The sequence below is a fragment of the Hypanus sabinus genome, unplaced genomic scaffold, assembly GCF_030144855.1.
Source record: "Hypanus sabinus isolate sHypSab1 unplaced genomic scaffold, sHypSab1.hap1 scaffold_105, whole genome shotgun sequence".
NCBI classification, from domain to species: domain Eukaryota; kingdom Metazoa; phylum Chordata; class Chondrichthyes; order Myliobatiformes; family Dasyatidae; genus Hypanus; species Hypanus sabinus.
Window position 1 is genome coordinate 1,012,501 of NW_026779103.1, and position 6,308 is coordinate 1,018,808.

The window sequence follows — 6,308 nt, forward strand, 5'->3', positions numbered from 1 at the left end:
GCCAAGTAAAAGGCTTATGTACCATAATGTTAAGGACATTCTTTCACTCAGGATGTTCTGGGATTGTAGACCCACCAGTCTAAATTGTCTGTGAAACATCCAACTTTTGCCATCCCGATGACCCCCTTCGGCGACGTCTCCATGATACCACACCTTCCTACATCGTATCCACGATCTTCTTTTCCTTAACCCCTCTTCGTATCCACACCCTTCTGTACCCATCTCTGTGACCTCCTGCTTCTGTCTCTGTGACGATACCCCCGTTTCCTGTTACTTAAGCATAGTTATAAATTAACTCAAAATAAACATAACTTGTAGATAATAAACTGCCCTGCTTATCGAAAAAACTTATTACCATTCACAATCACTATTTAGAAAACTTCGCTATCAGAGCAACAACCTCATATTTTGAGCGAGTGATTGCAGTTGACATTGCCCTTCGTTGTTTCTGGATTTTTTTTAAAGACTGTACAATCCAGAATTGCTGCATCACTATTAAAACAGTCATTTATTAACAGGTCATTTCCAATGAATGAATTATCAGAGTCGTCTCGAAATTTTCCAACTTCCTGTGCCAATTTGTTTCACAATAACCGTCTCTAAACAAAGTTTGCTCATCTGGTCGGTATGGCGCAGGTTCAGTTGTGTTAACCCCACTAAAATGTGGATCAAAATCCAGAATTCACTTCTAACTTTAGCTTCAACAAATGTATCATGATTGCGTTAAAATACAGGCAGATGCATTTTCCCATTTATGTTCTAACGTGAGAGGTGTGGCTCTGTCAGACAAAGCTGTATATCAGTATTGTGTTGCTAAGGCAGATATTCTCGAAATTCTGAAGCTTCTGAATGCTGCTGGGTATCCCGCTGTGCCTTTTATAATTCCATTTGTATAATGCCCCGTTAAAATGAGCGAGACACAATCTGTTATGGCGCAGCATCATGGCCCAACGAAAATCTAATGCAGAACCATCTAGTACGAACATCTAGTACAGAAGCAGAACCATCAAGCTTCTTCGTATGATAACCCTTTCATTCCTGGAATCATCTTTGCTAAACTCCTCAATACTCTTTCTAATGCCAGCAATTCTCTTCTAAATGAGAGGCCCAAAGATGTTCAGAATACACAAGGTGAGGCCTCACTAATGCTTTATACAGCCTCAGCATTACATCCTTGCTCTTATATTCTAGACCTTCTGAAATGAATGCTAACATGGCATTTGCCTTCCTCACCACTGACTCGACCCAGAAGTTAACATCTGTAAGTCCCATTGCATCTCAGACTTTTGGTCTTTATCCCCGTTTAGAATATAATCTGCAATTTTATTTCTACTATCAAAGTACATGACATACATTTTCGAAAATTGCATTTTATTTCCCACTTTCTTGCCCATTCTTCTAACTGTATAAGTCATTCTGCATTTTACTGTTTCCGCAATAGTACCTGCCCCTCTACCAATCATCGTATCTACTGCAAGATTGGCAACAATGTCATCTATTTCATTATGTAAATCGTTTATATTATTCGCAGTTGCTGGAGGAATATACTTTGTATTCACCCAGTGCTGACCTTCCACAATGAGAGCAGAACCGCTCCATCCACTTTGGATGGACCAGATCAAAATGCCTGAGGAAGAGCCCAGGTGATTTGTTGTTTAAGTGTTTAAATTACTGCAAATTGTAGAAAAAAGTACATCAGCGCACGGCAGATTGTAACCAAACAACGGACAAAGGTGTTTTTTTTTTAAATCTGTTTATATTGATATAAAAAAAAACTTTTACAATAAAAGTACAAACAAAGAAACGGAAATACAGTGTCAAATTCATGTATAATATATTAGTCTAGTATATATAAACAGAGAACCACAACGCCCCCTGACAATTATTCGAACAAAAAAAAGATTGTAAATTTCTATTTATAAGAAGAAAGAAAAAAAACTCTAAACTAACCAAAAAAGATGGGCAGTCTATTTGAAGGAAAACTTACAAAAAAACGAGATATATAAAGAAACAGATTAAAAAAAGAAAAAAAATCATATGAAAATATAGAATAAAAGTTCGCCAGGTTTGCTCAAATTTGAAAAATGTATCAAACGTCCAACTTCTAATTTTCTTCAAGCTTAAGTTTTGACATAATGGAGGAGAGTCAGAAAAAAAAGGTGGATTAGGATCTTTCCAATGTAACGAAATATCTCTCTTAGCCAATAAAGTTGAAAAGGTTATCACATGTTGAGCGGAAGTTGAAACATTTCCCGCTTCCTTTGGAATAATCCCAAAGATTGCCTTAAGTAAATTAGGTTGTAAGTCCACACCTATGACTTTTGATAACGTTCTAAAAACACCTCTCCCAAACCTATTTAACTTTATACAACTTTATACAATACCAAAACATACGAGTTAGAGAAGCATCTGTCGCAGTTGTGATTTATTTGAGAAAAAAATATGCACTCATTTTTCTTTTGACATCCGTGCCCTGTGCACTTCCTTGAACTGAATGAAGGAACGACGGGTGATAATTAACTTATTATTAACTAAATAATAAATTTTATTCCATTGATCAACTGAAAGTAAGTCCTGAAAATCCAATACTCAAGCACATTTAGCCCTATCATTCAGGTATTATACGTGTATTCATTAAGCGTTTATATATAATAGCTGTCAATCTTTTTTGAAATGGTTTTAGCTGAAAAATAGCATCTGTCATGTTTGGTCAATGAAAAAATTGATAATTCGGTAAGAAATCACGTACAAAATTCCTAACTTCTAAGTATTCAAAGAATTGTGCTTTAGATATATCATATGTATCCTTTAAACGCGAAAAGGACATTCAACAATCCTCTATGAACAGATCTAAAAACAAGTTTTTATTCCCTTATATTTCCATGTTAGAAAAACCGTATCGAGAATTGATGGCTGAAAATAAAGTTAAAATGGATATTACTAGAGATAACAAAGTTATTGAAGTCAACAAACCTGCGAAACTGAAATCAAACATTTAATGTATGTTTAGCAACAGGACTAATTGCTTGTCTGTCTATCCCAGAGAACAGAAAATGAGAAGAGGAGCTCCCAGTAAGGAAGCCAAAGAAAACCCCGTTACCGAATTCTCCTCCAGGCCTAAACAGGAAGAACAGTGCTGTTTATCTATACCCTGAATCCCAAACGAATATTAATTGCCCAATAATAAAATCGAAAGTTTGGTAACACAAGCCCTCCATCTTTCTTTGATTTTTGCAATAACGGTTGATTCAAGGCGTTTTAATCCAGACTGCCGATGACGTGACGGGAAACTAGAAGAAGAAGAGTGGCTACTCAGAAACTTAGACAGAGTAGGAGAGCCGGCGTAGCAGTGGTAGATAGAACACACAGTCTTCTAGATCAGAGAAGTGATCTGTGTTTTATTTTGCAACTGTGGAGAAGATTTTACTGATAAAGACGTGAGTAGATTCGCATGGACCATGTTCAAGCCTGTGTCAAGGTGTAAAATTAATTTCGTTGTGTCTGAGAGAGGGTTTTAAGCTCTAAAACCTATAGTGCGCTTCGTAGTCGCCCTGGATTATTACACAAAGTAACAATTAATATTGCTGTGATCACCATTATTTCATTTTACGTTGCACTGTAGGTTGTGTAATACATATTGATTTTTTGACCGCCGTGTTATTGCGGTCCATTGTGGATGTTATTGCGTTTCTTGGATGCCCGTGAGCAAGAGAATCTCGTTGTTTACATGGTGATATATGTATATATACACTGTCATGACAAATTTACTTTCTGCTTTGGACTTTGAACCAGTTGGGCCGAAGGCTATTTTCCGTGCTGTCCGCCTTAAAACACCTGGATTGCAAAAAAAAAAAAAAAGAAGAGTGGTCTAGTAAACCACAGAAAGCGAATAAAACCCAGTCCGCAATGATCCATCCGATATTCCCGAGTAGAATGGTGTTAAACGCACGTTACGGAGCTCCGCGGCAGATGTACACTTAAAAACGACAATGTAAAAATGCCGTTTCAATATAGAGACCAGCAGAGTGACTGAATGGCCCCGGTGTTGTTGTGTCAAAGAACAGCCACGGTTGAGAAGGTGGCACAGCACTCTTCACCGAGGCCTCCTTCTCATCAAACTCCGCAGCCCGAGTCGGATGTCATGTGACACTTTGTACTGCTGCCTAATGTAACGAAAAAAATTTTTTTCTCTTTCTTGCGTCTTTCCCATCCTCCCAAAACACTGACCGCTGCAATATACATTACAGTGATTGAATTATGAGCGTCTAAATCACAGATGTTGTCAGGAGTGAGATTCGAGACTACGCCTCCAGTTGGATACCAACACTCGGGTTTACAAGGAAGAGGTTTTCTCGCCTTAAGTCTAGCGCCTTAGACCACTCGGCCACCCTGACAGCCCTGCAGTACTCTCTTCATATTGAGCATAAAAAGCTGCATTTCAGCATAGTCTGAATGACTGCTCTGGTGTGAGAGTACACATACAAACAGACAGATATCCTGGGATTTGACATTAAAATAGACGTTGCATTTCGGACATGCTTGGCAAATTAAAAAAAAAAATTACAGCAGCACAGCACTGGAACATGTAGTGCATACAGTTCAGGCCATCCGTCATAGAAAGGTTGACGAGGCTTTCGAGAGGGCAGAAAAGCTTTACCAAGATGCCTCCTGAATTGGACGATTTGGGCGATAACGAGCTTGGACATGCTTGGGATGATTTCTCTGAAGTAGCGGGGGGTGAGCAAAAATCTGATAGATGTTTCTCAGATTTTGAGAGACATAGATAAAGGTATGGCATAGATGACATAGATAATCATGGCAGAGATTATCTCCATCCCAGGGTAGACATGGCTTATTCCATCAGGGATACATTTCACCTAAGAAGAGATAATTTTAAAGAAGATATGACAACATCCTTCACTCAATGTCGGCAAAACCAAGGAAGTGATTGTGGTTTTCAGGAGAAGGAAAAGTAGAGGTCCATGAGCCAGTTCTCATTGGATGATTGGTGGTGGAGAGCGCACGTAACTTAAAATTACAAGTTTACAAGTATTACAAGTTTCTCAAATACGTCATCTTTTCTTACTTACGTGTTTGCCTAATCCTCGCGAACAACCGACGCTTGCTTCGCAGTAATAGCATTAACTCGGTTGAATGTTTAAGACAAATAATGTCAGGGGTGGGATTCGAACCCACGCCCCCAGATGGAGACCAGAAACCTCGGATTTGTATGAAGGACTTTCATTCCCTGAGTCTGGCTCCCTAGACCGCTCGGCCACCCTGACAACTTTGCATCACCCACTTCACATCCCAAAGAAATTTGATGTTTTTGAGTACAGATAAATGCCTGATTTAAGAACAGAGTTATATAAACACAAACGCACATCCGATTCTGGGAATCGGAATTGAGTCCGAGCTTGTTACAGTTTTCTCAGGTGTGGCGCCCTCTGTGGAAAGAGAAGCAGTGTTACAACTACAGATCAAAACTCGTTAGACGCGTATCAGCAGAAATCTGTAACGGAGGTTAAAAGAGTGAATGAGAACGCTGGGAAGACTCGCTGTCCTCACATGTAGGGAAGTGATGAAATAGAAGTTTATAGATAGGACTGATCCTGACACCACTGGGTGGGAGGCGATCATGACAAATTTGACAAACCCTGCACACGAGAGGTTCAGCTGTAACGGGGAACGCTGCTTTACAGATGGGTGTTGGCAAGTAGAATATAAAGTCCAAAGCAGAGTCCGATGATTATGGATGAAAGAGAAGCTGTGACAAAATTCAGAAGAAAATAAAAGATCTTCGGAAAGTCCACTCAGTCAACTTCGTCTGTTTCATCATTCCGTCATGGCGGATTAATTACCCCTGTTATACACATTCTCCTGCCTTTTTCCCTTAACTTCAGATGTTGTTATTAATAAAAACGTAAGCATGTTTAAATATGTTTCCATAGTGGGATACTACGTTTTTATGTTTAACTATGTTTCCATAGTTTCAATTTAAATGGGGCCATTGACAGCACACCAGCGAGTTGGAAGCGCACTTACTTCTTGGAATATCTCAGTGTTACACCGAACCCATATTCTCAGCGCCAGGTGGGAGTCAATTCAATAACTAGAGATCAACGGGTGATGCTCCAGAAGCGAAGCCCAGAAGTTATATGGAACTGCCTAAGTTGTACACGAGAGCTGTGAATAACGGTGTAATAAAGGTACTGGGTCGGATAGACAGAGACAAATGCAGGTCAAATTCTATTACTATTAGATGACTATTACAACTGGCGAGGCTATCACTAACATTGAATCGCTGA

At 39.2% G+C, this 6,308-nt stretch overlaps 1 non-coding gene across 1 annotated transcript; it reads right to left on the reverse strand.

Annotated features, from left to right (window-relative positions):
• Positions 1-5,171: 5,171 nt before the first annotated feature.
• Positions 5,172-5,285, reverse strand: trnal-cag (transfer RNA leucine (anticodon CAG)). Its single transcript has 2 exons — positions 5,248-5,285; positions 5,172-5,206 (listed from the first exon to the last, which is right to left on the reverse strand). It is a non-coding gene; the product is annotated as a tRNA-Leu (tRNA).
• Between the last annotated feature and the right edge of the window lie 1,023 nt (positions 5,286-6,308).